At 45.0% G+C, this 27,579-nt stretch overlaps 1 protein-coding gene across 11 annotated transcripts in view; it reads right to left on the bottom strand.

Moving 5' to 3' along the window:
- Window positions 1–27,579, bottom strand: part of MTUS2 (microtubule associated scaffold protein 2) — a 737,980-nt gene that overhangs the window by 484,157 nt on the left and 226,244 nt on the right. The window contains exon 1 of one of the 11 annotated variants that reach the window (XM_068267022.1): window positions 4,997–5,070. The exons of the other annotated variants lie outside the window; for them this stretch is intronic. The gene's annotated coding sequence lies outside the window, so the exon portion shown is untranslated. Of the gene's footprint in view, window positions 1–4,996; window positions 5,071–27,579 lie in introns of those variants that run through there. 11 annotated transcript variants of the gene reach the window in all.

The raw sequence follows: 27,579 nt of genomic DNA, 5'->3' as shown, positions 1-27,579 counted from the left end.
TTAAGTCTGAGGGGAAAGTAGAGAAGTAAAAAAGGACAACCCAGCATGCCCTGCAACTTCCTTTGTGCGTACCAAATTTTGTGTGTACCAAATAAGAGTCAGGTAAACTGGGGAATGATCATTTATCAACAAGAAAAGGAATAGCAATTTTAACTTTTGGATTGCCTGGTTAGCATCCTTATTTGTTTACCAGATAAAAATAAAGAATTGATTTTTGATTTTATGCCCCGACAGTTACACTTTAATAAGGGGTTGTGAGCTGAGTTTTTATTATTATTACATTATGCCAGGCTGCAGTTACAGTTTAAAGAATGAAGCAGGTAATTTCAAATCAGGAAAAAAGGGCACACTGAGTGAAGTAGAAAGAAGGGTGCTGACACAATGATAAAAGCCGCGATTAGTGGAAATAGAGGGAAATTCCACTAGAGGCCGATAAAATGCTGAAATAATATGCAGCAAAAGATTACATTTTGGGCATCCCGGAAATTGTAGCTATCATAACCGCAATTTCTGGGCACCCCAAATTCCAACTATTTCCACCAACTGCAGTTTTGTGGCAGGGGTTTCTTAGCGATAGAAGTGGAGTGGCGATTAGTGACAATAGATGGAATCTTGCATGTCTAGAAATAGCCGGTACGAAGCGCCCGCTATTTATAGTCGCAATTTTTTAAGTGACCAAAAGTGCCATCTGTTGCTTATAATTGTGGTTTTGTGGGGTTGGGGGGGTTAAGGGTTAGGCACCATGGCAGGGGGGTTAGTTAAGGGTTAAGAGCCACCGGGTTGGGGGGGGGTTAAGGTTTAGGTATCGGTAGGAAGAATCTGTGTGAGAATACATTGAGGTTAAGTCAAAGTAAAATATCGGCAAAGATTACCAATATTTTACTATCAGAAGTAATAAGAAATATATACCGATATTCTACAAAAGGCAATTCCCTGTGCCCTTTTTCCAGGCGCCCTTATTACATATGCATAGTAATATGGGCGCTGGTGGACCTTCAGTAAAATTGGTGCTGCATACACCGCAATGTTGCTGCTTTTTGTCCCTAGGCTTTCACAAAGGACTAGAGGACAAGATTTGCGCATGGAGGGAAAACGTTTTAGACATTTATTTGGGCAAGGGTTCTTTACAGTAAGAGTCATTAAGATGTGGAATGCATTGCCACAGGAAGTAGATATGGCAAATTCTATATCTGCATTTAAAGGGGGCTAATGCTGGGCATACACAGCTCGTTTGTCTGCCGCTATCGAGTCGCTGGCTCGATACTGGCGCGTCCCCGTGGGCGCCCGGATCAATTCGCGCTAGTCCCCGTGGGCGCTTCCTTATCTGACGCTTGTTTCTTCCATTGTCCGCCAGCAGGGATCGAGCGCGGTATCGATCTGGCGCGGTGATCGGACACGTTGGAAGTTATCAATCGAGCCATCAACGGCTCGATTGATAACAAAAACATCTCACCGTGTATGCCCAGCATTAGATGCTTTCCTTGTGCTGAAAGACATCTATGGCTATAATTACTAGGTAATGCCCAGTGATGTTGATCCAGGGATTTTATCTGATTGCCATCTGTAGTCAGAAAGGAACTATTTCCCTTTTGGGGCTAACTGGACCATGCCTTGTAAGGGTTTTTCCCCTTTCTCTGGATCAACAGGGATATGTGAGGGAGTAGGCTGGTGTTATACTCTTTGTTTTCTGGTTGAACTCGATGGACGTATGTCTTTTTTCAACCCAAATAACTATGTAACTATGTAAATTGCAGGTATAGTAGCGCCTAGTGGATAATTTGAGAGCTGGCAGCACTAAATAAATAAAGATATCCTGTTAGGAAATCTGTATCATTTTGAAGAGACAACAAACTTGGGAATTACCCGAAGACAGATATGCCAGTCTCCAGGCATGAGAGTCCAGCAGCTTTGTATTATGACTTGATGATATGTGAACATGAGGCACAATTCTTCTTCAGTCACTCGCTGCTCTCATCCTGGATATTTGGCAGGTCACAACGACACCCTTGGCGCATAAGCAAAGTTCCACTTTTTTGTGTAATGCCCCTCTTATCCTCCCGTCTGCTCTCCACAGTGTGAGCTGCCAACCCCCCCAGCTGTCATCTGCCAGGTCCTGTGTGAAAGGTATCCAGGCAAGCGTCTGTGTGCTGTTCACATGCCCATACATCAAACACATGGCAAGCATGCACATACAGGCTCTGCGGGAAAGAATAACCGTACAGCAGTCCCAGCTGCACTCTGCCTGCTGAAGGTCACACAAACCCTCCCCATGCTTCCTCCTCTATTCTTGTGTTGAGAAGCGCTGAAAAAAATTGGTAAGGTTAATTAATTTTTTTATGAAACCCAGCTTTTGTTATTCAACATGTACCTATTTATCAAACGAAGATAGTGTCACACTTAACCGTGAACTTCAGTGAAAAACAAAAAAAAAAAACAAAGAAAAAAACTGAACAGAGAGAGCCGAGACTGCTTTAGCTGAGCTAAAACAGTGGCTAAAGTAGGGCCCCTAATGGGTCCCTCTGGTCCAGGGGCCTGATCCCTCTGGTCCTGAAAATAAATAGAAGCTAAAGGGAGAAGGGAGATAATGCAATTTTACTGCAGGAAAGTTAAGGTAGCCATACACTGGTCGATTTGCCATCAGATTCGACCAACAGATAGATCCCTCTCTGATCGAATCTGATCAGAGAGGGATCGTATGGCTACCTTTACTGCAAACAGATTGTGAATTGCATACATTACCTGCTCCGCCGGCGCGACTCCCCAGGTCTCCGCTGTCTTCTTCTCCGCTCTGGTCTGGTCTCCGGGTCCGGCATGCTTCACTTCTCCCTGTCTGGGGGAAGTTTAAACAGTAGAGCGCCCTCTACTGTTTAAATTTCCTGCCGGGACAGGAAGAAGTGAAGCATGCCGGCATGCCGGACCCGGAGACCAGACCAGAGCTGAGAAGACAGCGGAGACCTGGGGAGTCACACCGGCGGAGCAGGTAATGTATTGCAGCTGTATTGCGTCGGTCGTCGGGCACTCGAACCGCCGCTAGCGACGCGCTCCCTACCCGCGGGCCATCGACGGTAATTTCCCACATGGAGCGATCGACGGGATCGATCTATTTTGGGACGAAATAGTTTGAAATTTAGCGTGTAGCGTGAACGATGTGACAGCAGATTCGATCCCAGTGATCGAATCTGCTGTCGATCGGCGGGGAATCGGCCTAGTGTATGGCCAGCTTTAAAGGGTCATTACTTCTGTATACTTTTCAGTTTAAAAGGCAGAGTGTGGATTGCAAACTGCAGCTGTGACAGTCTAATGAAATCTTAAAAATACAATTGTAAGACTAAAAATAAAAATAGGAGATTATCTTCCATACTACTAACTTTCTATCATCCATACCATACATATAATTGATTATCTAATAAGTTTATTTTCACTGTAGGTTCACTTTGAAGTGTACCTGCGAGGTTTAAAACAGAAGCAACCTGGGACTCCCTCCAGCCTTATGCATGCCATGGGCTGCTCTGCTGTCCCACCGTGAGACAACTGTCCAGTCGCGCATGTGCGGCCTGGCTGCAGGGGCACCCCTATTGCACTCCCGTGGCCGGAAGTGTTCGGCGCCTACCCAGTAATAGCAGGCAGGGTGCTGGAGGAAACCCCAGGTAAGTATAAATGCTTCTGTTTTAATCCTCTCCGGTTTCCTTTAAGAGAAACCGTAACCAAGAATTGAACTTCATTCCAATCTGTAGCTGATACCCCCTTTCCCATGAGAAATCTTTTCCTTTTCTCAAACGGATCATCAGGGGGGTCTCTATGGCTGATATTGTGGTGAAACCCCTCCCATAGTGTGATGTCAGTACCATGGTCCTGACAGTTTCCTGTCTGTGAACCTTATTGCATTGTGGGAAATAGCTGTTTCCAGCTGTTTACAACTGCCAAAAAAGCAAGCAGCATCCCCTTTCACTGACATCACCTGCCAGCAGTACAAATGTCACCATGTGATAAATGTCAGAATGTAATTCAGGGAGAGGAAAGATTTTACAATGGACAAACACTGACTAAATCATTTGTACATAATTACTGTAAAAATGAAGCACTTTTTTTATTACATTACTTTCACTGGATTTCCTCTTTAATCCTCTCGCTAGTCTACAGTCTTCATAATTCACCACATACTGAACATTTTGAAAGTCCGGTCTATAAACTTTTCAGACAACTAGTGCACAGTGGGTAATTGGCACAAGCTGGTAAACACGGCACACTTGCCATGAAATGGTTTAAATCTCATTTTCCGTTGTATTAACGCTGTTGAGTAAAGGCTTTGAAATGAAAGTGACTTTGAGTACATCCGTCAGATCTCCCTGCCAGAAATATTAGAACTATTTTTTGTTTACAAGATAAACATTGAGCTCTGGATTAGCAATTGTGCTAAATCTTCTCCTGCGGCCATATATTTGTTTTCTCCGATAATCTTTTCAGCTTCTGCCCCACTTTTACAAGAAAGTGCTGTCATGCCATTCATGCGGAACAAGTACTCAGCAAGTGAGCAGCTCATGAAAAGTGCTAATCACAGTCATTTATTATTAAAGGGCAGCTCCAGCTCAAACTATCCTATCCAACACCTATTTTGTGTGCTAGCCATTTAGTGTAGCTAGGCATGTAGAAGGGGTTTGGTGGTTCTTTTAGAGACCAAGAGCACCTAAATGAGAAGTAGAGAGAGACCAGGAGCCCAATGGTGCAGTATTGTTAGGTATAAGGGGGCGAAAGTATACAAGGTTATATACTCACAAATGTGGGTTTCAGTTCCTTGAACCACCGTATAAGCCTGCGAGGAATTCACCATCCCAGCTTGGTGCTCCGGGTCCTACCAGATACTAGACTGTCGCTCTCCTGTAGTTCAATACACTTTTCAGAAAACTGTAAAGCTGTTACCTCCAAAGGAGGTCTGCTTGATAGAAGGGTGGAGTGGGGGCCAAAATATATGACATGTAAACGAGACGTAATTGCTTACCTCCTCAGAGGATACAGACACCAATTCAACTGGAAAAATATTTATTCAAAAATTGACAACGCGTTCCAAGGGACATGCGCCGCTTCCTCAGGTCAGCACAAAAAATGCCTAAAACAGATAGGTGTATATATATATATATATATATATAAATATATATATATATATATACACTTTTCTATACATGATATTCAGATATTCATATTCAATATACAATTTGTTACATTTAAAATCCAGAGAGTTAGTTCCAGCCACCATTAATATAATATAAAATTATGAGTGCATTTAAAATCCTGACACTGAAAAATGCTTCCATTTTTCAGGAAAAAAACAAAAACATTTTTAAGTCTCAGGATTTTCAATGCAGAGGTAAGCGATTACCTCTCGTTTACACGTCATGAAGTTTTAACACCCATGTATTTTGAGTGCCTCCGCCCCACCATTCTTCAGCTAGGCATGCCCTTTACATCCAGTGATAGATCAGGAAGACAATGTTTTCCAGAGATGATCAAAAGATTGCCAATTCTTCTAAGTTATTGCAAATTTGGCTGCAGCTTTCTATGCAGAAATAAGAAATATGTGTGGCGCATGGTGGAGCGGGAGAGGTGAAGCAGGACAACAATAGTGTCAGCCTGCGCTCAGATGAGATGACAGGCCGGATCTCTCGTTGACACATCAAGAAGGCTGATGGGCCGCGGTACACATGCTACATTCTCAGCAGAGGTGGCGCCATGGAGAACAATCTAAGTCAAGGGTGCCCATTGTGTCTATTGTGATCTACCATTCAATCGCACAAGACTACTGGGTAGGTTGCAGTTGCATGCTGGAGACAAGTAGAGTGCTGTGCAGTGCAGTGACGTCCAATGACAGCAGAAAATGTGTCCGTAGCTGATGCAAAGGAACAATTTCTCCATACTGTGCATGCGCAGAACACTGTTGTGTACGGTAGCACGATGATCGATGACCGATACAGTTGACGAGAGTATCGCGGAGTGACAGCACGGGCACAGGATCACTGCAGGGGGCTGCAAGTAGCCCCAGCTAAGATAAAATGTACTAGAGCTGAGATAAACTAAAAGTTTTATGCAACCTGGGGCTTCCTCCAGCCCCATCAGCATGGTTCGCTCCCATGCAGCCATCCTCCGCCTTCTGCAGCTCTGGTACCGAGTCCCGTAACTTCAGTCTGACGTAAGAGAAGTGCGCTCTTTGCGTATCGTAGAGGGCGCACTTCTTTTACGTCAGACTGGCTACAACTGGCTGAAGTTACGGGACCCGGTACCGAAACAGGAGAAAGCTGAGAACGGCGGCATGGGAGCGATCCGAGCAGATGGGGCTGGAGGAAGCCCCAGGTATGCATAAAACTTTTAGTTTATCTCAGCTCTGGTTTCCTTTAAACTGCTTTTTTTATTTATTTATTTATTTATTAGTCTTAAGATTCCCTTTAACTACGAAAAAACTGAGTATTTGCTGTAGTATTTCTGTAAATAAAGGCATCAGTATCCAAAATATTCATAAACAATTACGCACATTGAGATTATTATGGAAACATTTAAAAACAAATTAGCAAATGTTTTCTGCACATATTAAAATAAGCAATCTGAATTCCTGCCATTGATTTGCCTGTCTGCTTACGATGCGATGCTGATTATAAATTGTAATATGTCTATTCTGATTTCCTGGCTCCTCACAGATAATAATATGCATTTTCACTTATTTTGACTTTAACCTAATTCTTTGATCAAAGACTCCTTGGAGCAAACAGTATCTTCCCATGACCTAATCTCCCGGGATAATCTAATTAGGTCAAAAGAATTCAAGATAAAATACATTCATCAAGGATTATAAATGTATAATTGATTTTGCATTCTCTTTCTTCTACGAGTTGTAGAATACTAATATATTATATTTGCTTTGATTATTTGGGTTTACGGAAATGTTAAGTAGCAGTTTTCCAGCAATAATCAAATAACTTGTAAATAAAAACCTACATCGTGAGGCCAGGTCTTGTCTCTAGTATGTAAGCTGAGGTCTGGTTTAGTAGGATGGACTCAGCCACTCCTGCTATGGCTAAATGGGAGGACAGGATAGTATCTGTCTAATTCCAAGAAAACTGGGATTCTATATTTGAGGGTCTCGCAAGGTCCTCTATTAACTGCACTGTGAAAGAGCACGGATACAAAATCCTCTACGATTGGTATAGGACCCCTTCCCTGTTGCATACACAGGGTTTGATATCCTCCGACCAGTGCTTTAGAGGGTGTGGCCAGACTGCTGATCAACTCCACTGTTAGTGGTTGTGTCCTGTGTTGTCGAAATTTTGGAATTCCTGTTTCCAGCTGGCCTCTACCGTCCTTAAGGTTGATGTCTCCCCCAGCCCCTAGGTGGCATTGTTTTCTCCAAACTCTCCAAACACCAGAACTCCTTAGGCCCCATTCACACTTAGAAGCGCAAAACACTGGTGATTTTTGCCAGCGTTTTGCGGGAGTGATTTTTCTGCGATTTCACACAGAAAAATCACTGGACAGTGCAGTGATTTCTCCGCGATCGCTTTTAGCGCTTCTATAGCACTGAAACGCGATCGCCGGGAAATCGCCTGAAAATGGTGAAGGCTACGCGTTTGTGTTTTGCGATTTTGGGCAATTTGCGGTGATTAGCGACAATCACCCAAGTAAGAACGGGCCCATAGGTTTTATTACATTAGCGCTTTCAAAAGCGCTGGCGTTTGAGCGTTTTGCCGAAATTGCCGGCAAAACGCTCAAGTGTGAATGGGACCTTAGTAAAGTTTTGCAATGGTGTCCAGGTGCTTATAGCACAAGAGTGGAATTCTCAATCAATCTGCCGCCAGGCCTTTTCTCACAAACTGTAGGAGATATACTGTATCTTCTGGATATGCCACAGTTGTCACATTTTGAGAATATCTGGGTCCCCTGGTCTGATTGGAGGAATTTAAATGAACATCTTCTATGGAAGCTAAAGGTTGAATTACATCAGGGCTGCCCAAAAGGTTGATTGTGATCTACCGGTAGATTGTGACCGACTGATGGGCAGATCGCGGCAAAATTTGGCTGCTGGCAGCTGTAGATCACGGCCCATTGAATTCTGCTTCTGGCGCTGCTCGCCGCCACTCAGGGAAGGGATGGAGAGAAGAGATGCATGGCTGAATGGGAGGGCCTCTCCCTTCAGCCATGCATCTCCCTTGCTCATCCCTTTCCTGATTGGCTGCGAGCAGCGGAAGCAGGATCTGATGGGATACGGCCACATTTGTCGCCCGCCGGACCAAATGCCCGCTGTCTCATTCATGGATGAAGGAGGAGGAGCCGAAGATGAAGGAGGGGAGACTGGGACGCAGACACCAATGCTGGAGCTGGAGGGAGGTAAGTTATACAATATTCAAAAGAGAAAAATGGCAGAGTACACCTGTTCAAAATAGTCCAAACACATATAAACTTTATTGCACAGCACTCAAGACAGTTGTGCTTCTCTCATGGAGCCAAAGACACAGACAACTGTTTAAAAATCATATCTGTGCAGACATTAAAACCATAATTTTCTTATGAAATCCTTATAGTATTCTTGATTATGGGTGTGGCTTAAGTGCCCCTATTTCGGATCTCAATAAGTTGTATGGAGGTATGGCAGTAAAAGTCTTCTTATTGCAGCAGGCAGGTAGACGAGAGTACACATGACTTTGATAAAGTTGTAGTGCTGGCCACAAACCATTAATCATTGTTAACAGTAGGAGGAGGTGGGCTAGGTCAGGTGATCTGTTTTGTGCTGAAAGGAACGCCCACTCTCTTTACAAAAAGAAGCTATTGGATGCTGCCTGACAGAAGCCAGACCAAGCCAGTAAGTCTACTGCAAAAAGCACAGGTGTGCAATTCGCAAAATGTGCATTAAAAAATAAGAGGCTGAACTAGCGCTACTGATCCTTCTATGTTTAGCAGTGCCAGAGTTTCACGTCAGAACATTCCATCACGCAGCATCGGTTAACAAGTTATTTTCAACATATTTGGATATTTTATCTCCTTTTCCCTTCTGACCTCCAAATCTTGCAAACTTCTCAGTGAGCTGCTGTCAGCCCGGGCATCTGCCGCTAGTTTGTGTTTATTCATGAGGCACTAGCGCTACGTTTGGCATCCTGTCAAAACATACAGCAAGGGAACGTCAGTGAGTTACGAGCGAGCCTAAATCTACCCGCGTTTACCACGGAATGAGACAATCCAAATGGAAGAAAATAACCATAAATAAGCAAACGACCTCAGTAAGTCATTTAACCACTTTACCCCCGCGCGTACGTATTTCTCCGCCCCTTTTTCCATCCTTTAAAAACCAGGGACGGAGAAACACGTACTTTCCGCGTTCCCGACGCTGCCCGCGCTCCCGCTCGTAAACACGCCGCCCGCCGCTAGTAAAACCGCCGCCGCCCGCTCGCCCAGAGATCAATGAACGGGAAAATCCATTCCCGTTCGTTGATCTAAGCCCCGCAATGATCAGCTGCTCTCCTATGGGCAGAGCGATCATTGTGAGAAAAAACTCACGTGTCCAGCCTCCTTATTCTTCCTCCAAGCTTCCGGAAGGAAGCTTGGAGGTCGCATTAAAACAAAAAGTTACTGTGGCCATCTTGTGGCCAAATAGTAAACTACACCCTACACATTTTTCACATACAAATAAATGACTTTTACACATAAAATTAACTCATTACCTCCCACACTCCCCATTTTTTTTTTTTTTTTTGTAATTAAAAAAAATTAAAAAATGTACAATTAAAAAAAATACATAAATAGTTACCTTAGGGACTGAACTTTTTAAATATTTATGTCAAGAGGGTATAACACTGTTACTTTATAAACTATGGGCTTGTAATTAGGGATGGACGCAAAACTGAAAAAAATGCACCTTTATTTCCAAATAAAATATTGGCGCCAAACATTGTGATAGGGACATAATTTAAATGGTTTTATAACCGGGACAAAAGGGCAAATACGTTTCATGGGTTTTAATTACAGTAGCATGCATTATTTAAAAACTATAATGGCCGAAAACTGAAAATTAATTATTTTTTTCCCCACATTTTTCCTATTTTCCCATTAAAACACATTTAGAAAAAAATAATTCTTGGCATAATGTCCCACCTAAAGAAAGCCTAATTGGTGGCGAAAAAAACAAGATATAGTTCATTTCATTGCGATAAGTAATAATAAAGTTATAGACGAATGAATGGAAGGAGCGCTGAAAGGTGAAAATTGCTCTGGTGCTCAGGGGGTAAAACCCCTCAGTGGTGAAGTGGTTAAAGGGAAACCACAGATTTAATCAGAAAACAACACAATCTCTTCAAGACTAACCACACTAACCACTTTTTTTATTTTTGTAAATTGTTATTTTCTTCTCATAGGTAGATAATGAAATAGGTCAGTAATCTCTCGAAATAAACAGAATGTTTACTTTCCATTTAATGGTATCCAGAATCGGACACTAAATCATTATTTTTGTTTATATGGCACTGACATTTTCCTGCTTCACAAAGTACATTGAATAAATCATATCAGTAAATGTGACTTGCTGGGGTGCAAAATCTAGTGTTCCTACATAGATTAGGGGCAGAGCAGGATCATCCACCAGGCAACCTAAGCCGGTGCCTGGGGCCTAGTGGATGACAAGGGGCCCGCCAGCCACCTTCTCTGACCTCTCTCCACTTCAGCTTACCAAAAAGACCAATCTACTACATTGCCCTATTACATCTTAAGCCAACTCTGATTAAGGGCTATATATGCATACCTCCCTGATTTTTGAGATAAAAAAAGAGGGATACCTTGAGACACGCCCTGCCACACCTCTAACCACACCCCCACCACACCCCTCAGCATGTATACCACAAAGAATTCAGAAGCAAAAGATGTCGTTTTTTTATCATTCACACCACACTTATAGGGAACCTAAATTGAGAAGTATATGGATTTTTCCTTTTTAAACAATACCAGTTGTCCGACTCTCCTGCTGATCCTGTGTCTTTGAAACTTTCAGCCACAGCCCCTGAACAAGCATGCAGATCAGGTGCTCTGACTGAAGTCAGACTGGATTAGCTGCATGCTTGTTGCAGGTGTATGATTCAGCCACTGCTGCAGCCAAAGAGATCACCAGGACTGCCAAGCAACTGGTATTGTTTAACAGGAAACGTCAATATCCCTCTCAGTTTAGGTTCCCTTTATGTTTTATATCATCATTAGTTTCCCTTCATTTTAACAGTTGAAAATAAGAAACATATTTATATATTTAAATTATGGGAATATAGTTTAGAGCTAAACACATTTTTCAGTAGACTAATACATATATTTACACAGATTTGTACATCAGTCCTGGAAGAGGGACAAATGAGGGAGAAAGAGGAGCAGAGGGATTTGGTTCCCAAAGAGGGACTGTCCTCCGAAAGAGGGACAGTTGGGAGCTATGCTCGATTTTGTTGATGTTGATGGTCTTTTGGAGGAGGAGGACGGGGAAAGCCTCTGTAGGATCCGGAGGCTTCCCTCTCTTGAGCTGAGTACACCCATTTGGTTTGCTTAAGGCTCCCTGCAAACTGCATGCATTTCTGATTCCGATTCCGCTTTTTAATCGGTTTTTACATCCAATTCCGATTTTTAATCTTTACTGCATGCTGCATTTTTTGATCCGATTTTCTGTTAAATGTTTTCAGGGAAAATCGGAATTGAAAATCGGAATCGGAAACGGAATCGGAAAATGGATTTGCAGTGTGCAAGGAGCCTTAGTCTGCTTTACCTGTAAAAGCAGGATTGCAACGGAATAGAAAAGTCATGCGATGACTATTGCATCAAATAGTGAAGCACAAAGTCAATGAAAAGTATGCTCAACTGTCACTGTCAAAACATGTTTTGCACCAGATAAGGTGAGAAAAGTCCTGAGGTAAACAGATAAGGAGAGAGGAATCATAAGTTTAGACAGATGACAAGGAGAGATGCCTGGCGTATAAATCTGAGCACAAAACCTGCCCTACCTACATCTCGGTGCTTGTTCACAGGTATACACCAGGTCGTTCCCTCCAGTCCCCCAATGACCTTCGCCTCACTTCCCCACGCATTTCCCATTCCCACGCGTACCTGCAGGATTTCTCAACAGCCGCTCCCATCCTCTGGAACTATCTTCCACCGCCCATCAGACTTGCTCCATCCTTCAATACATTCATGCAATCCTCAAAACCCACCTCTTTAAGATGGACCACCGACCCCTACTACACAGCAACTCACTACTGAATATTTATTCCACAGCCCTACTGTAACGAAAAATCTGCAACGCCGGATGGATTGCGGAAATATGGTCGCATCCAGTCCGGCAAGCGGACCTTCCAACGCGGGATGCGGAAATTCGTCCGCATCCGCTGCGCACACCCGTCCGAGCACTCTGCTCCAAACTCACCAACATGCTGTTCACCAGGGTTCTGCCATCTTGCCTCTAGGGGGTGCGGCCGCACGCCAGACACGCCTTTATACTCTTAGAAAGCGTGTCAGCTGACCTGGAGGTCAGCTGACATTTTAGCCTGCTCTGATTGGTTGCTGCCTGGGGTGGAGACTTCTCTCCCAGGCAGTATATAAGGAAGTGCTTTTCAGTCACACTTTGTCTGTGTTTGCGATACCCTGTGTCAGCACTCAGACCTTAGACTAGATCCCAGGTGTTGAAACCAAGGACTTCACACCTAGACTAGGAGATTATTATTGTTATTGATTCTCTGTGTATGATTCTGTGCCTGTCTCGACTTCTCTTCTGTTTCCTGATTCTGTACTCTGCCAGCCCGTACCGTTAACGACTATTGGCTTGGTTCCTGACTATTCTCTCGTCTCACGTCTCTGTACTGTTGCTGCCTGTACTGTTGCCGAACCTCTTTCTGTCTGACCTTGCTCCCTTCAGTGGAACGTCTCCCACTGTTGGGTTATTATCTGAGGCTTGCCTCCCTGAGATGCCGGCCCTAGCAGACCGTTACTGCCAGAGGCCGAGATTCCTCCACTGCCACTTTGGGGGATCTCACACACGGGGTTCCCATTCAGAGGTAACCACACCTCTGAGGAATTGCCGTGTGGTGGATATTTCCACAACTTTGTGAATATTTACTGCTTTGTTTATTTCCATGTTGATCGTGTGTCCACTGCGTTACATCTACCCGCATTATTAGCAATTCCGCAGATTGCTATATAATCGGGTCTATCCTTGTATTATTGGCCATACTGCGGATCCCCAATAATCAAGGTTCGGGGTGTGACACTGGTCTGAGTAGATCATTTCAGGCACTTACCGTGTTAGTGAGCCTTCCGCTGATTTACCATCAGGAAGATACTGACTATTTCACTCTAACATATCTGCATTAGTGGTGATTCTGTATATCACCACTTAATCAGATATTTGTGCCTCTTGCTGACACCAATCGTTACAGAAACACAGACCATAAAGAAGTAAGATGGAGGGGGTGATAAACCAGCTTCAGACTGTAAGGGCAGAGTTAAAACAGCTGAAGATTACTGTAACTGCACAGCAGGCTCAGATTACTCAGTTAAATGAGACTGTCCAAAGGTTGCAATCACCACTTAACGTTCTACCTCCCCCGGCTCTTAGCGAGCCTAAAATGAACATTCCTGAGAAATTTTCAGGCACAAGGTCAGATTTCCAGAATTTCCGTCACAGAGTGCTGTCTTACTTTGAGATGAAACCTGTGTCCTCGGGAACCGAGGCTCAGAAGGTCACTCTTATCAAGACTCTATTGCATGCAGATTCCCAGACGTGGGCTTATGGCTTACCTGATGAGCATCCTGCTCTGTCTTCTGTCCAGGAGTTTTTTAAGGCCATGGCGGTCATCTACGATGATCCAGATAGTGCCGCCACGGCCGAACGTAAGCTCAAAAACCTTAGACAAGGACGCAGTACTGCTGAGGAGTATGCGTCAGAGTTTAGGAAGTGGGCTGTGTCCTCTAGATGGGAGCGATATGCACTCTTGGATAGATACCTAGATGGGTTGTCAGAAGCAGTAACTGACGTGATGGTTAGTCATCCGGAACCCAAAGATCTAGATGAGGCTATTACGCTGTCTATTAAAATAGATAGGCGTCTGAGGTACAACAAGAAGGGCAGGTACCCCATGTACTCTAGGACTTCTGGGGCCAGTAGCTCGGCAGCAGTTGAGACTGAGGAGCCGATGCAGTTAGGCCACGGGCGCCTCACGGAGGCGGAAAGGTCAAGAAGACGCAGAGAGGGTCTTTGCATGTACTGCGGGGAAAAGGGCCACATTGCACAAAACTGTGGTAGGAAGTCGGGAAACTCCTCGGCTTAGGTGTGGTAGGGGGTACCACCCTAAGCGGAATTGTTTTACCTCCAAAACAAGAAAAAATTTTATTGCCCTGTTCCCTAAATTGGGAAGGGCAGAACTTTCCTACCACAGCATTTGTAGATTCCGGGTCAACAGCTAACTTTTTAGATTTAAGCTTTGCTTTAAGTTTAAATATCCCTGTACTTCCGGTAGTAAGGCATTTATATGTTACAGCGATTGATGACACTCCTTTGCAAGGAAAGTCCCCACTGTGTCAGACACCTCCCCTCTCGCTGCAAGTGGGAGCTCTGCACAGGGAGGTCATACAGTTTTTCGTTTTAAAGATGTCTACCTCTACGGTGATACTAGGGTTGCCCTGGTTACGATTACATTCTCCTCAGTTTGATTGGGGGAATGGGCAGTTGACTACTTGGTCGCCTTATTGTACACAACATTGTTTACAGAATGTAGTTTTGTGTTCTACTAAGATTCAAGTGGAAAGAGTACCTCCACAATATCAGGAATATGCTGATGTCTTTTGTCCTAGGGCAGCAGATCAATTACCCCCCCATAGACCTTTTGATTGCCCAATAGATTTGAAACCAGGAACCATGCCACCCAGGGGCCACCTATACAACCTCTCGTCCCCGGAAAAATTGGCCATGGACGAGTACATTCAGGAAAATTTGCAGAAGGGTTTCATCCGCCCTTCAAGATCTCCTGCAGGAGCGGGATTCTTTTTCGTTCAGAAAAAAGATGGTGGTTTGCGCCCCTGTATTGACTACAGGGGTCTAAATAAGATCACGATTAAGAATCGGTATCCACTACCGCTAATCGACGATTTATTTACACAGGTTCCCGGGGCTTCTGTTTTCACTAAGTTGGATCTAAGGGGGGCCTACAATTTGATCCGTATCAGGGAGGAAGATGAATGGAAGACGGCATTCAACACTCCCAAGGGGCATTACGAATACTTGGTGATGCCCTTTGGGTTGTGTAACGCTCCTGCAGTTTTTCAAGAGTTCGTCAACGAGATTTTTAGGGAGGTACTGGGTCGCTTTGTAATCGTCTAATTAGATGATATCTTGATATTTTCTAAAAATATCACGGAACACCGCCAACATGTAAAGTATGTGTTACAAAGACTCAGGGAGAATCAATTGTTTGCGAAATTAGAGAAATGTGTTTTCGAGGTAAAGGAGATTGCCTTTCTTGGTTACATTATCTCTACATCAGGGTTGTCCATGGATCCCAAGAAGGTCTCTGCTGTAAGGGATTGGCCACAACCATCTGGGCTTAAAGCACTACAGAGATTCTTGGGATTCGCAAATTATTATAGAAAATTTATCAAGGGGTTCTCTTCGGTGGTGTCTCCGCTTACTAATTTGACAAAAAAAGGAGCTGATGCCACTCATTGGTCAGAAGAAGCAGTTGTGGCATTTTCCTCTCTGAAAGAGGCATTCTGTTCTGCTCCCATATTACGTCATGTAGATGTTGCTTACCCATTTATAGTGGAGGTGGATGCCTCGGAGGTTGGAGTAGGAGCAGTATTGTCTCAACGTTCAGGACTTCAGGGCAAGCTTCATCCCTGTGCTTTTTTTTCAAGAAAATTCTCCCCTGCCCAGAGAAATTATGATGTTGGAAACAGGGAATTATTAGCCATCAAGCTTGCTTTTGAGGAGTGGCGCCACTGGTTAGAGGGGGCGGAGCATGTAATTACTGTGTACACGGATCATAAAAATTTACAGTACATTGAAAAAGCTAAAAGACTCACCCCCAGACAGGCTAGATGGGCTCTCTTTTTCTGCCGTTTTAATTTTATAATTACATTCACACCAGGGAGTAAGAACGTTAAAGCGGACGCCCTTTCTCGTTGTTTTGAACCTGAAACTGCTCCATCTCCTTCCTCAGAAAGTATTCTGTCGAAAGAGATCATCCTGGCAGCCACTGAGATAGTTGAAGACCTTCCTAGCCTCTTAAGTCCTTTTCAATTAGAAGTCCCAGAAGGGAAACCAAGAGGGGTTCTTTATGTCCCTTGTACTTTACGTCCCAAAGTGCTGCAGTTGTTTCATGGACACAAGAATGCTGGACACCCTGGCATTACCCGAACCCAAGAATTGTTGTGTAGATCTGTCTGGTGGCCATCTCTACAACAAGATTGCAAGGAATTTGTTAAGACCTGTACCGTCTGTGCCAGGAGCAAACCCTCCCGACTGGCTCCAGTTGGAACTTTGCAGTCTCTGCCCTCCCCTCAGGAGCCATGGACACATATTTCCATGGACTTCGTGGGAGAACTTCCAGATTCCAATGGAAAGACTGTCATATGGGTGGTCACAGACAGATTCAGTAAGATGGCCCACTTTGTGCCTTTGAGTGGTTTCCCTACTGCTCAAAAACTAGCAGATCTTTGCATTCAAAATATCTTTAAATTACACGGCATTCCAGAAAATGTTGTCTCAGACAGAGGGGTCCAGTTTGTCTCTAGGTTCTGGCGGGCCTTCTGTAAGGGGATGGGTATGTCGTTGTCCTTTTCATCAGGTTACCATCCACAGACCAACGGCCAGACAGAGAGGACCAATCAATCATTGGAACAGTTCCTGAGATGTTATGTGGCGGACGCCCAACACCAGTGGGCGGAGTTTCTACCATTTGCTGAGTTCGCACATAACAATCTCAGGAATGAGTCCTCTGGTTATGCGCCTTTTCAAATTGTCAATGGGAAATCTCCCAAATTTTCTCCTTTGCCAGTGTCGACCTCTCCATTCCCTGTCCTGGAGGAGTGGCAGGAATCTTTCAAGAGGATTTGGGCTAATGTCGGAGAAAATTTAAAAAAGGCTTTCATCATACAGAAGAGGCAGGCAGATAAGAGACGGTCTGCGGAGTGGGAGTTTAAACCAGGAGACAAGGTTTGGGTATCAACTCGTCATATAGCTCTGAGGCAGCAATCCGCGAAACTGGGGCCCAGGTATATTGGACCATATCCAATTTCCGAAAGGGTTAATCGTGTTACTTACAGAGTCAGGTTACCGCATTCTCTAAAGGTGGGGAAAGCCTTTCATGTGTCACTCCTGAAACCAGCTGTTCAGGTGGACTCCCTCCCGCCTCACCCTGTCATGGTTGATGGTGAGCCTGAATGGGAGGTTGAGGAGATCTTGGACTCCAGACGAGTTCAGGGTACAGTGCAGTATTTGGTGCATTGGAGAGGGTACGGTCTAGAGGAAAGATCCTGGGTCAAAGCAGGTGATTTACATGCTGATAAACTTAGGAGACGGTTCCATGAGCTCCATCCTGACAGGCCAGGTGGGACGTGTCCGGAGTCCACGCCTAGAGGGAGGGGTACTGTAACGAAAAATCTGCAACGCCGGATGGATTGCGGAAATATGGTCGCATCCAGTCCGGCAAGCGGACCTTCCAACGCGGGATGCGGAAATTCGTCCGCATCCGCTGCGCACACCCGTCCGAGCACTCTGCTCCAAACTCACCAACATGCTGTTCACCAGGGTTCTGCCATCTTGCCTCTAGGGGGTGCGGCCGCACGCCAGACACGCCTTTATACTCTTAGAAAGCGTGTCAGCTGACCTGGAGGTCAGCTGACATTTTAGCCTGCTCTGATTGGTTGCTGCCTGGGGTGGAGACTTCTCTCCCAGGCAGTATATAAGGAAGTGCTTTTCAGTCACACTTTGTCTGTGTTTGCGATACCCTGTGTCAGCACTCAGACCTTAGACTAGATCCCAGGTGTTGAAACCAAGGACTTCACACCTAGACTAGGAGATTATTATTGTTATTGATTCTCTGTGTATGATTCTGTGCCTGTCTCGACTTCTCTTCTGCTTCCTGATTCTGTACTCTGCCAGCCCGTACCGTTAACGACTATTGGCTTGGTTCCTGACTATTCTCTCGTCTCACGTCTCTGTACTGTTGCTGCCTGTACTGTTGCCGAACCTCTTTCTGTCTGACCTTGCTCCCTTCAGTGGAACGTCTCCCACTGTTGGGTTATTATCTGAGGCTTGCCTCCCTGAGACGCCGGCCCTAGCAGACCGTTACTGCCAGAGGCCGAGATTCCTCCACTGCCACTTTGGGGGATCTCACACACGGGGTTCCCATTCAGAGGTAACCACACCTCTGAGGAATTGCCGTGTGGTGGATATTTCCACAACTTTGTGAATATTTACTGCTTTGTTTATTTCCATGTTGATCGTGTGTCCACTGCTTTACATCTACCCGCATTATTAGCAATTCCGCAGATTGCTATATAATCGGGTCTATCCTTGTATTATTGGCGATACTGCGGATCCCCAATAATCAAGGTTCGGGGTGTGACACTGGTCTGAGTAGATCATTTCAGGCACTTACCGTGTTAGTGAGCCTCCTGCTGATTTACCATCAGGAAGATACTGACTATTTCACTCTAACATATCTGCATTAGTGGTGATTCTGTATATCACCACTTAATCAGATGTTTGTGCCTCTTGCTGACACCAATCGTTACAGAAACACAGACCATAAAGAAGTAAGATGGAGGGGGTGATAAACCAGCTTCAGACTGTAAGGGCAGAGTTAGAACAGCTGAAGATTACTGTAACTGCACAGCAGGCTCAGATTACTCAGTTAAATGAGACTGTCCAAAGGTTGCAATCACCACTTAACGTTCTACCTCCCCCGGCTCTTAGCGAGCCTAAAATGAACATTCCTGAGAAATTTTCAGGCACAAGGTCAGATTTCCAGAATTTCCGTCACAGAGTGCTGTCTTACTTTGAGATGAAACCTGTGTCCTCGGGAACCGAGGCTCAGAAGGTCACTCTTATCAAGACTCTATTGCATGCAGATTCCCAGACGTGGGCTTATGGCTTACCTGATGAGCATCCTGCTCTGTCTTCTGTCCAGGAGTTTTTTAAGGCCATGGCGGTCATCTACGATGATCCAGATAGTGCCGCCACGGCCGAACGTAAGCTCAAAAACCTTAGACAAGGACGCAGTACTGCTGAGGAGTATGCGTCAGACGTTAGGAAGTGGGCTGTGTCCTCTAGATGGGAGCGATATGCACTCTTGGATAGATACCTAGATGGGTTGTCAGAAGCAGTAACTGACGTGATGGTTAGTCATCCGGAACCCAAAGATCTAGATGAGGCTATTACGCTGTCTATTAAAATAGATAGGCGTCTGAGGTACAACAAGAAGGGCAGGTACCCCATGTACTCTAGGACTTCTGGGGCCAGTAGCTCGGCAGCAGTTGAGACTGAGGAGCCGATGCAGTTAGGCCACGGGCGCCTCACGGAGGCGGAAAGGTCAAGAAGACGCAGAGAGGGTCTTTGCATGTACTGCGGGGAAAAGGGCCACATTGCACAAAACTGTGGTAGGAAGTCGGGAAACTCCTCGGCTTAGGTGTGGTAGGGGGTACCACCCTAAGCGGAATTGTTTTACCTCCAAAACAAGAAACATTTTTATTGCCCTGTTCCCTAAATTGGGAAGGGCAGAACTTTCCTACCACAGCATTTGTAGATTCCGGGTCAACAGCTAACTTTTTAGATTTAAGCTTTGCTTTAAGTTTAAATATCCCTGTACTTCCGGTAGTAAGGCATTTATATGTTACAGCGATTGATGACACTCCTTTGCAAGGAAAGTCCCCACTGTGTCAGACACCTCCCCTCTCGCTGCAAGTGGGAGCTCTGCACAGGGAGGTCATACAGTTTTTCGTTTTAAAGATGTCTACCTCTACGGTGATACTAGGGTTGCCCTGGTTACGATTACATTCTCCTCAGTTTGATTGGGGGAATGGGCAGTTGACTACTTGGTCGCCTTATTGTACACAACATTGTTTACAGAATGTAGTTTTGTGTTCTACTAAGATTCAAGTGGAAAGAGTACCTCCACAATATCAGGAATATGCTGATGTCTTTTGTCCTAGGGCAGCAGATCAATTACCCCCCCATAGACCTTTTGATTGCCCAATAGATTTGAAACCAGGAACCATGCCACCCAGGGGCCACCTATACAACCTCTCGTCCCCGGAAAAATTGGCCATGGACGAGTACATTCAGGAAAATTTGCAGAAGGGTTTCATCCGCCCTTCAAGATCTCCTGCAGGAGCGGGATTCTTTTTCGTTCAGAAAAAAGATGGTGGTTTGCGCCCCTGTATTGACTACAGGGGTCTAAATAAGATCACGATTAAGAATCGGTATCCACTACCGCTAATCGACGATTTATTTACACAGGTTCCCGGGGCTTCTGTTTTCACTAAGTTGGATCTAAGGGGGGCCTACAATTTGATCCGTATCAGGGAGGAAGATGAATGGAAGACGGCATTCAACACTCCCAAGGGGCATTACGAATACTTGGTGATGCCCTTTGGGTTGTGTAACGCTCCTGCAGTTTTTCAAGAGTTCGTCAACGAGATTTTTAGGGAGGTACTGGGTCGCTTTGTAATCGTCTACTTAGATGATATCTTGATATTTTCTAAAAATATCACGGAACACCGCCAACATGTAAAGTATGTGTTACAAAGACTCAGGGAGAATCAATTGTTTGCGAAATTAGAGAAATGTGTTTTCGAGGTAAAGGAGATTGCCTTTCTTGGTTACATTATCTCTACATCAGGGTTGTCCATGGATCCCAAGAAGGTCTCTGCTGTAAGGGATTGGCCACAACCATCTGGGCTTAAAGCACTACAGAGATTCTTGGGATTCGCAAATTATTATAGAAAATTTATCAAGGGGTTCTCTTCGGTGGTGTCTCCGCTTACTAATTTGACAAAAAAAGGGGCTGATGCCACTCATTGGTCAGAAGAAGCAGTTGTGGCATTTTCCTCTCTGAAAGAGGCATTCTGTTCTGCTCCCATATTACGTCATGTAGATGTTGCTTACCCATTTATAGTGGAGGTGGATGCCTCGGAGGTTGGAGTAGGAGCAGTATTGTCTCAACGTTCAGGACTTCAGGGCAAGCTTCATCCCTGTGCTTTTTTTTCAAGAAAATTCTCCCCTGCCCAGAGAAATTATGATGTTGGAAACAGGGAATTATTAGCCATCAAGCTTGCTTTTGAGGAGTGGCGCCACTGGTTAGAGGGGGCGGAGCATGTAATTACTGTGTACACGGATCATAAAAATTTACAGTACATTGAAAAAGCTAAAAGACTCACCCCCAGACAGGCTAGATGGGCTCTCTTTTTCTGCCGTTTTAATTTTATAATTACATTCACACCAGGGAGTAAGAACGTTAAAGCGGACGCCCTTTCTCGTTGTTTTGAACCTGAAACTGCTCCATCTCCTTCCTCAGAAAGTATTCTGTCGAAAGAGATCATCCTGGCAGCCACTGAGATAGTTGAAGACCTTCCTAGCCTCTTAAGTCCTTTTCAATTAGAAGTCCCAGAAGGGAAACCAAGAGGGGTTCTTTATGTCCCTTGTACTTTACGTCCCAAAGTGCTGCAGTTGTTTCATGGACACAAGAATGCTGGACACCCTGGCATTACCCGAACCCAAGAATTGTTGTGTAGATCTGTCTGGTGGCCATCTCTACAACAAGATTGCAAGGAATTTGTTAAGACCTGTACCGTCTGTGCCAGGAGCAAACCCTCCCGACTGGCTCCAGTTGGAACTTTGCAGTCTCTGCCCTCCCCTCAGGAGCCATGGACACATATTTCCATGGACTTCGTGGGAGAACTTCCAGATTCCAATGGAAAGACTGTCATATGGGTGGTCACAGACAGATTCAGTAAGATGGCCCACTTTGTGCCTTTGAGTGGTTTCCCTACTGCTCAAAAACTAGCAGATCTTTGCATTCAAAATATCTTTAAATTACACGGCATTCCAGAAAATGTTGTCTCAGACAGAGGGGTCCAGTTTGTCTCTAGGTTCTGGCGGGCCTTCTGTAAGGGGATGGGTATGTCGTTGTCCTTTTCATCAGGTTACCATCCACAGACCAACGGCCAGACAGAGAGGACCAATCAATCATTGGAACAGTTCCTGAGATGTTATGTGGCGGACGCCCAACACCAGTGGGTGGAGTTTCTACCATTTGCTGAGTTCGCACATAACAATCTCAGGAATGAGTCCTCTGGTTATGCGCCTTTTCAAATTGTCAATGGGAAATCTCCCAAATTTTCTCCTTTGCCAGTGTCGACCTCTCCATTCCCTGTCCTGGAGGAGTGGCAGGAATCTTTCAAGAGGATTTGGGCTAATGTCGGAGAAAATTTAAAAAAGGCTTTCATCATACAGAAGAGGCAGGCAGATAAGAGACGGTCTGCGGAGTGGGAGTTTAAACCAGGAGACAAGGTTTGGGTATCAACTCGTCATATAGCTCTGAGGCAGCAATCCGCGAAACTGGGGCCCAGGTATATTGGACCATATCCAATTTCCGAAAGGGTTAATCGTGTTACTTACAGAGTCAGGTTACCGCATTCTCTAAAGGTGGGGAAAGCCTTTCATGTGTCACTCCTGAAACCAGCTGTTCAGGTGGACTCCCTCCCGCCTCACCCTGTCATGGTTGATGGTGAGCCTGAATGGGAGGTTGAGGAGATCTTGGACTCCAGACGAGTTCAGGGTACAGTGCAGTATTTGGTGCATTGGAGAGGGTACGGTCTAGAGGAAAGATCCTGGGTCAAAGCAGGTGATTTACATGCTGATAAACTTAGGAGACGGTTCCATGAGCTCCATCCTGACAGGCCAGGTGGGACGTGTCCGGAGTCCACGCCTAGAGGGAGGGGTACTGTAACGAAAAATCTGCAACGCCGGATGGATTGCGGAAATATGGTCGCATCCAGTCCGGCAAGCGGACCTTCCAACGCGGGATGCGGAAATTCGTCCGCATCCGCTGCGCACACCCGTCCGAGCACTCTGCTCCAAACTCACCAACATGCTGTTCACCAGGGTTCTGCCATCTTGCCTCTAGGGGGTGCGGCCGCACGCCAGACACGCCTTTATACTCTTAGAAAGCGTGTCAGCTGACCTGGAGGTCAGCTGACATTTTAGCCTGCTCTGATTGGTTGCTGCCTGGGGTGGAGACTTCTCTCCCAGGCAGTATATAAGGAAGTGCTTTTCAGTCACACTTTGTCTGTGTTTGCGATACCCTGTGTCAGCACTCAGACCTTAGACTAGATCCCAGGTGTTGAAACCAAGGACTTCACACCTAGACTAGGAGATTATTATTGTTATTGATTCTCTGTGTATGATTCTGTGCCTGTCTCGACTTCTCTTCTGCTTCCTGATTCTGTACTCTGCCAGCCCGTACCGTTAGCGACTATTGGCTTGGTTCCTGACTATTCTCTCATCTCACGTCTCTGTACTGTTGCTGCCTGTACTGTTGCCGAACCTCTTTCTGTCTGACCTTGCTCCCTTCAGTGGAACGTCTCCCACTGTTGGGTTATTATCTGAGGCTTGCCTCCCTGAGACGCCGGCCCTAGCAGACCGTTACTGCCAGAGGCCGAGATTCCTCCACTGCCACTTTGGGGGATCTCACACACGGGGTTCCCATTCAGAGGTAACCACACCTCTGAGGAATTGCCGTGTGGTGGATATTTCCACAACTTTGTGAATATTTACTGCTTTGTTTATTTCCATGTTGATCGTGTGTCCACTGCTTTACATCTACCCGCATTATTAGCAATTCCGCAGATTGCTATATAATCGGGTCTATCCTTGTATTATTGGCAATACTGCGGATCCCCAATAATCAAGGTTCGGGGTGTGACACTGGTCTGAGTAGATCATTTCAGGCACTTACCGTGTTAGTGAGCCTTCCGCTGATTTACCATCAGGAAGATACTGACTATTTCACTCTAACATATCTGCATTAGTGGTGATTCTGTATATCACCACTTAATCAGATATTTGTGCCTCTTGCTGACACCAATCGTTACACCTACCTAGTGTTTCCACCCCTCTTCCCTTTAGATTGTAAGCCTTTGGCAGGGTCCTCCCTTCCCTAGTGTAGTCTACATGATCATGTGCTCCTTTCCTATGACCACCTCGTAATTGTATTACAGGGCCTACCTAACCAGCCCAAAATTGCATGATCATGTATCTTGTACCCTGTTTGCCTTGTTACTTTGTCCTACGTTGTATAACCTTGTTACATCTGTCATCCCTGTATCATTGTATTTATTTATTGTCCAGAGCTAAGCAGATAAGGGTCCAGATGCATGAAACAGCAGTAATACTCTTGTGCACAGGTACACATGTGAGCATTGCTATGGTGATGGCCATTAAGCAAATATCGTAACACGCATTACCATAGCAATGCTCATAGTAGCCATGTACTACCAATCCTGCTAATTGTAAAAAGTGTAGTACTCTGCTAGCATTAGTACTGGTAGTATTGCTGTGCACTGCCTGCACAGGGCAATAATACCCAGTAGTTTATGCACCAGGTCCAAGGAGAAATCATTCATGAGATATGATTTCTGAATCAACCCCCATGTGTCATCACTTAACCACTAGCGTTGATAATAATGGGCGATTCGTCTCGCGTAAATGACCGCAATTACAATTCTGATCATAATCACAATTTCTAGATTTTCCTTAATTTTTGCATGTTCTACAAAACTACATTCAAATCACTAACATATTGTTGTCGAAGTTGCGATAAGCATCGTTACTGCAAATGTTGCTGCTGACCAGCTTTTACACCGCTACCATTGAATCCATCCTCTGCTCATCCATCATCATCTGGTATACAGGTGCAACCCGCCAGCCAACAGGTATAAACTGCAAAGAGTGATTAACACGGTGAAGATTATTGAATCATCCCTGCCACCTCTTGATCTCCTCCATACCACGAGAATGAAAGCAAAACTACTAGTTGAGTCTACAAGAAAACACCATAATAAGTGCCTCAACAGATGATGCATAAAAGCATCTATGAACAAAGAAAAGAGCATCTGCATAGAGGACTCTACAGTATGTTCCAAGCACCAAAGTGACCAAATGTAATTGCAATGTGTCAAAAAGCTTTATTTAGGACATCAAAACATGTTAAAAAAAGGCACCAAGGAAGTCCAAAGAATAATGTAACATGGTATAAACAGCCTCAAACGCCTGTATAATGATAAGATGTCAAAAGGTATTCCAAATGTAAATACAAATACAAAAAAACCCACTCAATCTAAGATTGTCAACACCTCTATTAAACAAACAAAAAAAAAGTTGTTGAATAGAAGTGTTATACCATGTTACATTATTCTTTGGACTCCCTTGGTGTCTATGTGTATGTTTTTAGAGGTTTTTAACATGTTTTGATGTCCTAAATAAAGCTTTTGACACATTGGAATTACATTTGGTCGCTTTGGTGCTTGGAACATAGAGTTCTCTATGCAGATGCTCTTTTCGTTGTTCATGCATACCACGAGAATGAAGATGACGGCTACTAAGATCTCATGAGACCCCTCCCACCCAAGCAGCTGCTTATTTGAGTTCCTTCCATCAGGCCGCTGGCATAGGGCCATCCCCTCCAGAACTACCAGGCGCAGGAGCACCTTCTTCCCTCAGGCTGTCCTCCTGCTGAACTCCAGCCCACCCTTGCCAGGTCCGTCACCTTGCAGCACTCTTGCAGATCTCTCCTGCACCCCTGCACCACATGTGCGCAGCACAACTCTTTCACATTCGAAGAGATTGACAAATGCCTGTCGACGCACATACCTCTCGTGTTGTAAATGAAAGTCTGTCTGTACCATTGCCTAATGCTTGTTTGGACTGTTGCGAATTGTCATGTGTACCGCAAACAATTCCAGGTACGTCATACATAGTACTTGGAGAGTAAAGTTGATTCTGACTTAACACAATTCTAGCTCATCACTACTGAGGGTCCTTATTCATTAGGTGACACGATTGCAAGCCCAATTGCGCTGCGTTGCAATTGCATTACCTTCTATATCCATTGAGGCAGTTTTGACATGATAGTGCAGCGATCCGTCAGGTACAAGCAAAACCGCACCGAAACGCACCACTGGCAGGGGATCACGGTGCAGTTGTGATCGGCAAAGCAGCCTACTGGAGAAGGGCCCTAACCTCTTGGAAATCACAGAGAAAATGACAAAGGCCCAAGACAAGTGCAGAGAAAAGACTGGACATTCTCCCTTGCCCATTTAGACATTTCATAGCTGCATGTATTATACCTCCCTTTAGCGACTGAAAATAAGAGTTGAAAGCCTAAATGGAAAATAAAACACCCACATCAATATTTTACAATAAAAGAAAGAAAAAAGAGAAAGAGAGAGAGAGATCACAATCATTAATTTTTAAATGCTATTTTGTAGATAGATACCCTACCATATACTCTGTGGAAACATTGTTACTGTTTAAACCCATCATATAAAATATCAAAAAGGCAGAAAGTGTAGCGAGAGCAGAGTAATTTAGGGCAGTGTAGCGAATGCAGTGATTATGGAGGGGGCTGGCCGGCAGCCTGGGAGCAGTGAAGCAGAGACTTAGCAGCAACTACAAGAAAAACAGGCTCCTTGATGTACTGGAGAGACAGCCTGCAACATGTTTGATTAATCCAGTGCATGCCAGGTTATCTCAGGTCGTGTAATTATTTCTGCACCTTCACCAAGTAACGGAGAAATCGGCTGCATGACTCTCCCAGCCTGGCAGGCTCAGCAGGGTATGCAAAGTGGGCAGCAGGGAGCTTTTATACCGTCTTTCTACGAATATAAAACACTGGCTTATATTTTTTTGGGGGGGGAAATATGTGCTAGGACTTAAGGGGCCCCATAGAGCTTCAGTACTACTGGTATGCTGGTCACCTGAGCAGCTACAAGGAACGGAGAGGGACGCAGCCACAAGGGAAGTGCGGTAAGAGACCACACACCTCCCCTTACACTACAAGCATCCCACAGCTAGGTCTTTTCAGGGGATGGCTTATATTTCAAGCATGCCTGAAATATAAGCTAGGTCTTATTTCCAGGGGAGGTCTTATTTTAGGGGAAACATGGTAGTTACTGCCTGACTTACATAACAGTTCACATTGACAACAATCTTAAAAAATGTGCTGGTACTTTCTCAAGTCCATTCCTAGGGGTAATATTTGATTCTTCACTCTCATCCACATCTCACATTAACAACTTACAACAACTTTTTATTTTTTAAATCATGTAGCGAGCCAAGGGCTCGCTACATGATAGCCGCTGTGCAGCGGCATCCCCCCACCCCCTCCGATCGCCTCCGGCAATCAAAGCAAACAGGAAATCCCGTTCAGAACGGGATTTCCTGTTTGGCTTCCCCCGTCGCCATGGCGACGATCGGGATGACGTCATCGACGTCAACGACGTCGTGACGTCAGAGGGAGTCCCGATCCACCC

Source organism: Hyperolius riggenbachi, chromosome 2 (assembly GCF_040937935.1).
Source record: "Hyperolius riggenbachi isolate aHypRig1 chromosome 2, aHypRig1.pri, whole genome shotgun sequence".
Classification (NCBI taxonomy): domain Eukaryota; kingdom Metazoa; phylum Chordata; class Amphibia; order Anura; family Hyperoliidae; genus Hyperolius; species Hyperolius riggenbachi.
The sequence above is the reverse complement of the archived record's forward strand: the minus strand, read 5'-3'. Positions and strand labels throughout refer to the sequence as shown.